Source organism: Camelus dromedarius, chromosome 28 (genome assembly GCF_036321535.1).
Source record: "Camelus dromedarius isolate mCamDro1 chromosome 28, mCamDro1.pat, whole genome shotgun sequence".
Classification (NCBI taxonomy): Eukaryota; Metazoa; Chordata; class Mammalia; order Artiodactyla; family Camelidae; genus Camelus; species Camelus dromedarius.
The window spans coordinates 18,622,976-18,631,819 of NC_087463.1; positions in this window are offsets into that span (position 1 = coordinate 18,622,976).

Here is an 8,844-nt window from a genome sequence, read left to right on the forward strand (position 1 = left end):
TGTGGCAATTGCTAGATGCTCTGGGATTCTCTCCCGGAGCAGGGGTGGAGGGGGAGGCAGAGGTGCAGGCGCGCCAACAACTAAGACTTCAGTGCAGATCTGTGTTTGAGGAGTGGACACTGGGGACATTTGTTGCTGAATTTCTATACCCTCGAGAGATCCCCAAATAGTATTTGGGGGGTTTAGAGGTGAGGGAGCTACTAATGGGCTGGCCCTGCCTAGGGAGGTATTCCGGGTTTCCTCAGCTGTAAAACAATGGTTTATCCTACTTAAATGGTCACTGAAATTATTAAATAAGATAATGGACACTGAAATAGTCTATGAAGTGTATGCGACTGCTACAATGTGGAAAGGAAAGCCTAAAACAGTAAGTGACCTACCCAAGATCCTACAGCTATGATCAGATGTCAGCAGAACACTCAAGTAGAGATAATCACCAACAGTACTTCCATAAGAATAGTCATAATAATAATATCGAGTGCTTATGATCAGACATTCTCCCCAAGGCTTCACCTGCATTATTTCATTCATAAAAACAATTATTTTAGACTTGAATATAGAACATGACTCTTGTCAAATCTCTCCTACTTTACCATTTTATCCAGAGCTGTTGGAACTCATGAGCATTTTTAAAGGATTGTATCAGACATTTTGGAAGTGCAAGATACATGCTTAACTTCACACACTACTGTGATAAGGAGAAGGATCTTACTTCAAGAGTATGATGCCATATTAGAAAATCATACAACATTCAGGGTGAGTCACAGGTACAGGCTAAGAGGTCATGACTATTGGGAAAGTGTGATGACCAACGCCTCTTCCTTGATGGTGAAGTTCTCCAAAAAAATTATGAGCTCTTGTCCTGGCAAACAGGAATTGGTTATGGAGTAAGAGTTGTTTAACATTTGTAACTCTGAGAGATGGTCACACAGATACACATACCTGAGTGCTGTGGGGAAATCTAGAACTTTCCTAGAGTAAATGGTATGGATTAATTCCCCAGCACTCCAACGTACTTGGGTTTCTTAGCACTACTTGGTGAGATATGAGACTAATACAGTATGCATCTGGTTTTGATGAGTCAAAAGAGCCATTGAACACTAAGAAGTCACTACTATAAAGAAGTTAAATTATTGGACTCAATCACATGTCCTGCTAGAGTATGAAAAGATAAAGTAGCACCTTCATATTAAGGCAACAAACATATGGATGCGAATATTGAAATTACCAAGAAATGTGATTACAACAGGGTTGGAAGAGTGATAAAAGCAAAAATCACTGAGAAATGATACACTTTGGGGGACAGTCATTCTTTTGACTCAGACTTCAGATAAGCAAGAATTCCAAAGGGATTAATTAACTAGAATCAAGTGTTAGGGGGGAAAAAAAGCCATCACAAGTTCAGACCTGATGAAAATCTGAGATGTTCCGATCTTTGCAAGATCTCATTAGCTTATTCATTTAAGTGTCTAATACATAAATCATTTATATTATTCCTTTCCCTGAAGCCAATATTCTTGCCAATCCCATGTAATCTATAACCAGGAACACAGAGTTTAGCAGCATCTTCAAAATAATTTTTTTCACTAAAATTTTTACTTGTTTTTGTTTGGCGTCAAGTGTCCAATACAAAACTTGGAAAATTGAGGCACATGGAGTAGCCTCTTCCCTTATAAGTCCACCTTCTGTGGCCTTGACCCATATCATCTTCTTTTAGCTCTTTTCCTCCTTCCGTAATACTTGATACTTCCTCACTGCTTAGAATTCCTGGGGTGACAACTTGGTGTTCAATGGCTCTTTTGACTCATCAGAACCTGATGCATACTGTATTAGTCTCATATCTCATCAAGTAGTGCTAAGAAACCCAAGTACGTGGAATTAATGGGGAATTAATCCATTCCATTTATTCAAGGAAAGTTCTAGATTTCCCCACAGCACTCAGGTATGTTTATCTGCATGACCATCTCTCAGAGTTACAAATGTTAAACAACTCTTACTCCATAACCAATTCCTGTTTGCCAGGACAAGAGCTCAAAATTTTTGGGGGGAACTTCACCATCAAGGAAGAGCCGTTGGTCATCACACTTTCCCAATAGTCATGACCTCTTAGCCTGTACCTGTGACTCACCCAAATGGTGGAGTAGATCAGATATTTCCCCTCCACTAGCCCGATTCCCTCTGTGTCTATCGCAGCTAGCCAAGGTCTAGGTGTCTGTTCTTTTCCCTGTGGAGTCCTACGCCAGCACCTGACCTTCAAGTTCCCTGACCTCCTAGACCCAGGATCCCAACATTCACTTCATATCCAGTTCATGGGACTCACCCTTAACTGCCCTGTCCTGGAAGATAAAGTTTTCTATCTTCACTGTGAAGGGGAAAGAGAGGGAAACCACACTTTTGAGTAGTCCAGGAGTGCTGGGAAGATCAACACTGGGATATAAAAGTTTGTTTTCAGTTTAGTTCAAAAACATTAAGTAGACATCCCCAATGAGCACCTCTTCTACCAAATTTAAAAAATGAGATGCCCAATTTCTGCTCTTAAGAGCCTTACTGGGGAAACAAATATGTAAAGATAGCACTTTAATACAATTTTGAAGTACATAATAGAGTTAAAGTGATAGTAATCATTAATGGTAACAATTTTGAGTACTTACTATGGGCCAGCTACTATGATAAAGGCTAATCTAGAGTCTTTAATGTAATGTGATTGGAGAGGAAGGCAGGGATCAGATCACGGATGGTCTTGGACTCATGTGAATACAATTAGGACTTTATCCTGTATTTAAAGGGGACTCACTGAAGAATTTTAAGAGTCATGGCTGGGTCAGATTTACATTGTAGATACATCAAGTTATGACTTAAAGGACGTGACACTAGAGACAGTGAGATCAGGCCAGAGATGATGAAGACCAGAGCCAGAGCAATCATTTTAGAGAAAAAAGAGGAGCATATTGACTCAAAAAATATTTCAAAACTAAAATCAGTGGGACTTGTTAAATGATAAATGTGAAAGTGGATAAAAAGAAAAGAGTCAAAGATGTTGCTTTGCTTTTGGCTTGGGTGACTAGCAGAGAGATGGGAAGTAGATAAGGAGACACAGGTCTGGGAGAATGATGGAGGGATGATGGGTCCATTTTGGACGTGCTGAAACTGGAGTGACCATGGTCAGTCAAGAGGAGATGTCCATAGGAGGCTGGATTTGTCTGAAGATCTGGGAGAGGTCAAGGCTGGACACTGAGTTGTAGGAGCCTTTGTTATCTCCTTTCCTCGCCTCCTCCCTGATCACCCACGCATCCCATTTACATTCCCATATTCCTGTCCAATCATTCCATGTATTATGACTAATTAACCAGGAAGAACTGAGCAATAATTTCCTCTCACTCCTTCTCATTTTAACACAAGTCTAAATAAGGTTATCATAATTTGAAGACAATGTAAATTCTCAGGTTCAATCCTGAGATAAAATACATTATTGTCTCACAATTCATCTAATTTTTCTTTGGCATTTCATTCCTAGAAATTAAAGGCCCCCCCCCCGTCATTTTACACAGGAGCAAATCTGAAGTCTGTGAATCATGCATGTATTTTAGTAGTAAGTGTTAATTGGTCTCTGGCCTTTTATCTACTCAATGAAAAAAGATACAGAAATTCATAAAAGGGTAAAACGAAAGTAACTGACATGTGGATTTGGAATGCATTAAATGATTACGTGGTTATTTGTTTATCTTCTATATGAACTTTATAAAAGTTAATATTGAAATGTGTTACTTTTACTAGGCATATGGCATTGGCCGAGACATAGTAGGAACATGCTAGGTAAGAGAGAGTCTAAATTAAGACTTGTTAAGTAACAGAATAATCCATTTATTCGTAAACAATCCCCAAGGATAACAGAGAGTTGAGTGATGCATGCAGTTGTGGTTACCTGAGTCCAATATTATATCATTAGATCCTTGAAGGAAATGTATCATTGTTAAGCACAGAGTCTCATCTGGTGCACATGGTGAATGAAGTCATGATTCACAATGCATTCTGAGGCTGCTCTGAAAATGCGGTCTCTCTTTGCATGCTTTTGTCACGGCAAGTCTCAGGAAGCTTACTGACTTTCTCAAGTAGCTGAATCACAGAACACTGAATATTTGTTCCCACACTCCACCAACCATGGCATCCATGCTGGGGTATCACTAGGCAACAAGAATAAATACTCTGAAGAGGTGTTACACTCCCTAACAAAGCTCGTTTCATGTGCAGACTTTCTCACCCTCATGGCTGGCCCAGGGCAGTATCTTAAAATAGGTGAGGTTTGCTTTCTGTTGTCCTGGATTTGGGGGCTGTCCCTCTCTGTGGCCTAGGTCTACTCTCATTCAAAACCTCCTCGTCCTTTTGCTTATCCTCTTTGCACACCCCAAAATTTCTTCCCTGACCACTTCTCCATCCAAAACCTTCTCTGCAGTAATTTAGAAAGACATATTATTTCTTTCAGAGACGTTAGCATGCTGCATTTTACTGCTAATTGTAACAGGAGATGTTTAGTCTCTGGTAAAGATATTTCAAGAAGTATATGTTGAAGGACATTTTAGTCAAGGTGACCAGAAATTCACACCATGGAGGTGACCTCCTTCACAAACATTTGGTCCTGCTCCTGGCAATAGTTACTTAAATTTCTAGAGTGAACCATGCTATCTACACACCAAGGCTAATTTGTATTAATGATCTGTTATTAAAAACAGCAATGCAACATATTTAACTGAAAGTCATTACCAAAGTAAGATTGTCATATGGAGTTTTATGTGAAAATCGGACTTCCTTGTTGACCTACAATTACATTACGCTTTGGATAACTTCAGTGGTGACATTACTACTGCGGTAGACACGATACGTTTCTCTAATTTCTGTATTCCCCATCTACCAGCAAATCACATGGGAAGGCTAATTATGGAAGTACTAGTGTTTGCTCATTGAAAGTGAAGAGGAGGAAAAAGGAAAGACATTATAGTGTGCTGAGGTAAGTCATTGAGCAGGCACTCAGCGAGAAACTTCATTTGCACCAAGTGTCTATCGCAGTCATGGGGAAAGACCAGCATGACTGTGGGACTCGTGGTGCTTCCCCTCCAGCGGGAGACAGGCTAGCGGAGCTGACTGCACGCTCCTCAGTCCCAGCTGGTACGTGTTTCCAAAAAAAAAAGTACAGTATATGCAATCTCCAAATTAGAATCCTAGCACTTCATTCATCAAGTTGTTTTCTTATTTTGGGTATTATTTTTTCCTTATACATGGTTGACAGTAGTACTACTGGGAAGAAAATGAACACCTCAGTAGATATTTTGATACTGTATTTCTGATTTTAAAATCAACGCATACCTATTATAGTAAGTGTGGAAAAAACTTTAAAGAAAAAAAATGACAAACATAAACTGATGACCCCCAGACATCAATGTTTACATCTGATGTATTTCCTTCAAGTCATATTTCTGCACATATTTGATTTGTATGGTTCACGTCATACTGTATGTATCATTTTATAATCCTTTTTTCCACTTAAGATTGTCTAGATTACCTAGAAGACAAGAAAACGAGAGGGTGAAGGACTTCCTGTTTCATCACTCTTAACTTCCGTACAAGAGGTCTGCCTCGCACCTGCTGCATGTACTACTCCAGGTTAGCAGAGCCCTCACGCTATGTATTTGGTAACAGTAAGGAACACTTTGTGGTAGTTGTGCTTTTCCAACTGGCATCCTAAGAGATGTCTCATATTTGGGGTTCTTTCTCTTCTGGACTTCCCAGATTTTTCTTTTGAAACACCTCTTTTTTCCAAGTCACTTCCCTTCTCCAGGCTGCCTTTAGATTAGCTCTCAACTGGGTCTGGAATCAGAGGCCCCCCCTGTAAGATGCTGTCCTGTTCCCTTTCTCCGCCACCTAGAACACCGACTGCTCTGGGCAAATCTCAGACAGCCGCTCAGTGTGCTTCCCACTTTGTAATTTTAGTGCCTTCCCTTTTCAATCTTCAGTTTTCTCCATTTATCTCAACTCTTTCCTTGAGACTCTAACACACATTTTCAATCTTTTCCCCTCTTCTCTACAACACTGCCTACCTTTGGTGCCACTCAGTTTGGCTCTTAATCATACACTGCCTTTTATAACTTCCTCTGATTGTTTGATGTGTCAATGTCTTTTCTGATGCTGAGCTCATAAAATTGCTCTAATCTAGGCCGGAGGGCAACTCCCACACCTGGCCACCAACCATCACTTTGTTATATCAGCTAACACTGTAGGGCACTTACTATATGAAAGATAATATGCTAAGTACCTGACAGACATTATCTCATCTGTTCTTCACCAAAGTCTGTCTTCCAGGAATGCTTCTGGTTCCAAACGACAGAGGACCCAAGGAGTCTAACAATGACTAAAAAATACAGACTTATCTATTATCTAATGTAACAATAACAAGAAGAAAAACTGGAGGTGGGTGGTTTCCAGCACTGGCTTAGGAACTCTGATGTCAGAGCTCTGTTTTGGCATCTCTGCAAGTCTCTTCACCTTCCTCTATGGTTGCGATATGGCTGTAGCATTTCCTGGCGTCACATCCTCATATAACTGTGCTGAAAGTTGGGGAGGAGGAGATGGTGTAGGAGAGGGGGTGGTCCTTGCATGTCTGTGTCTTATCAGGAAGGAAAAATTTCCCCAAACATTCCCCAACAGAATTCTGCATCTCATTGACCAGAACTGGGTTATAGGTCCATCCCCTAGACCAGCAATGAGGTCCTTCTTCTCCGAGATCAAGAAATCAAGAAATCTCTGAATTCTAAACAAAAATAGATTGCTCCTGCATAGGCAGCAAACAGAACCAGCTCTGTAGCATGTTAGTAAATTAAAGCTCAGAGAAGCTGAGGAATTTGTGTAAGATTACACAGCTAGTAAGTGGCAGAAAGAGATTTCAAATCAGACCTTTCTGAATCTCAGAATCCACACTGTTGCTCACCACACTACAAGACCTTTCTGGAAGGTTTAGCATCTTACTCAATTCATCAAAAAACAATATTTAGTACGTAGCCACATGATGCTCAGCACTGTTCTTGCTGCTGAGGGGGAATTAAGTACATAATCCAGTTAGTGACAGAAGGCCAACTCAGATGAAACAGCTAGAACACACAAGATTAATGATTAACGATGAAGTTGAGAGTTCAGCTCTACGTGGTGCGGGTCTACACAGCAGGAATTCATCGAGGATCGCAGGAGTCAGACAGGATTTCACGGACACTGTGGGGTGTGAATGGGCCCTCCCAGACCTGGACCAGTGGGAATAAAGGTGGCTAAAGTTCTAGGCATGTTTACTGCTGGCTTAGTGGGCTGTTGTGCTGCCTCTGGGTGGTTAAAGAGCAGAACAAACTGGTTGCATCGCCAGAGGAGGCCCTCCAGGGGACGAGGCTGAAAAGGGAGAGAGACCCGGACCACCGAACGACGGCACCTGCCGAGCCCTCCCTGAGGCCGAGAACTGGCTGAGTCCAAGGGACGCGGCTGCCTGAAAGGTTTCTTTGGTCCAATGGAGGAACTTAGGATTTGAAAGAGCATTGTTGATGTGGAATTCCAGCTTTTCTTCTTTATGTAACCTGAGATCTGCCAGAAAGTAATAAATCAAATAATTTGGCTTTTGTCTGCCAGACAGAGATCCTGAAGAACAAACCTATCTCACTGTCTCCTTCATAATGACAAGGGGTCTGGGTTAAATCAACCTATTCCTTTTCGACCAGAGAGTCACGTTAGCAAGGATGAACCTGGCTCTGTGGACCACAGTCAAGCTAAGAGGCTCACGCAGGGCTCAAACCCCCAGGCCTGCTTCAGTGACACTCTGGATTGTCAAGCCAGCTCTCCACACACAGCCAGGGAGCTCGCCACACCAGCAGAGAAGGAACATGCGGCTTTTATTTCTCTTCATCCCTATCCCTTTGGGGATGTCCCATTCAGGAAAGTAAAGCGCACTGAAGGGAAGCCATCTTTACGTGTCGCAAACATTTTTCAATAAGCTCTAACAATACGAACCTTCTCAGGCTCAAACTCTATTTCATCATGCACCGTCTTTGACCTGTTTTTACTCCTCCAGTTCCTTTGGTTGTTGTCTAAAAATCTAGTGCTTTTCCGAATAAAGTTTCGACATCACAATTTCCAATTTACACCTATAATTTACCCAGAGTGAAAAATCAACTTAAAGTACACAGTGTAATTTCACTGTTTAATTAAAGATAAGATCTGTGTTCTAAATAGGGCAAATGAAAAGCTCTTTGGGTGTGGTCTGTGACAGGAGATTAGGGTGGCACTCAGAATTATTTAGGAAATTATAGCTTGGGAAAATGTAAGACAGTTTAAAATAGAGAATTTCTAAGGAAAAAAAGCTTTTCTTTTTTTCCCCTTTCTGTGCCCAAAGGGTTGCTTGGGGGCCACCTCGATTCAAGAGAGAAAGGATTCCATTGCCTTTAAGTACTGCAAAGAGCTCCCAAGCCATCCTTGTCAAAAGGTAGAAGGGATATTTTGTAGGACTTGGTACTAAGAGCACAGTTACAGAGGGGACTGTTGACACTGGGGCTGAAAGTTTTTAGCTAATTTTAACAGGCATATGTGGATATTGCCAAATTCGTAGGTTTCTCAATGACATCCTCCTCCCAAGAAATTTCTGAAATGATGCCTTAGCAAACAAGCATTTCTATTCAAGTGATGTATTTCTGAGTAAAATGTTGAATCACTCGAAGGATACAGATTAGAAAGAGGCAGGGAAAAAAATGGTTTGTGGGAGGGGCAGAGGTTTATAAAACCTGTCATCTCCATGTCTGACTCTAACTCTCTGAAGACCTTCCG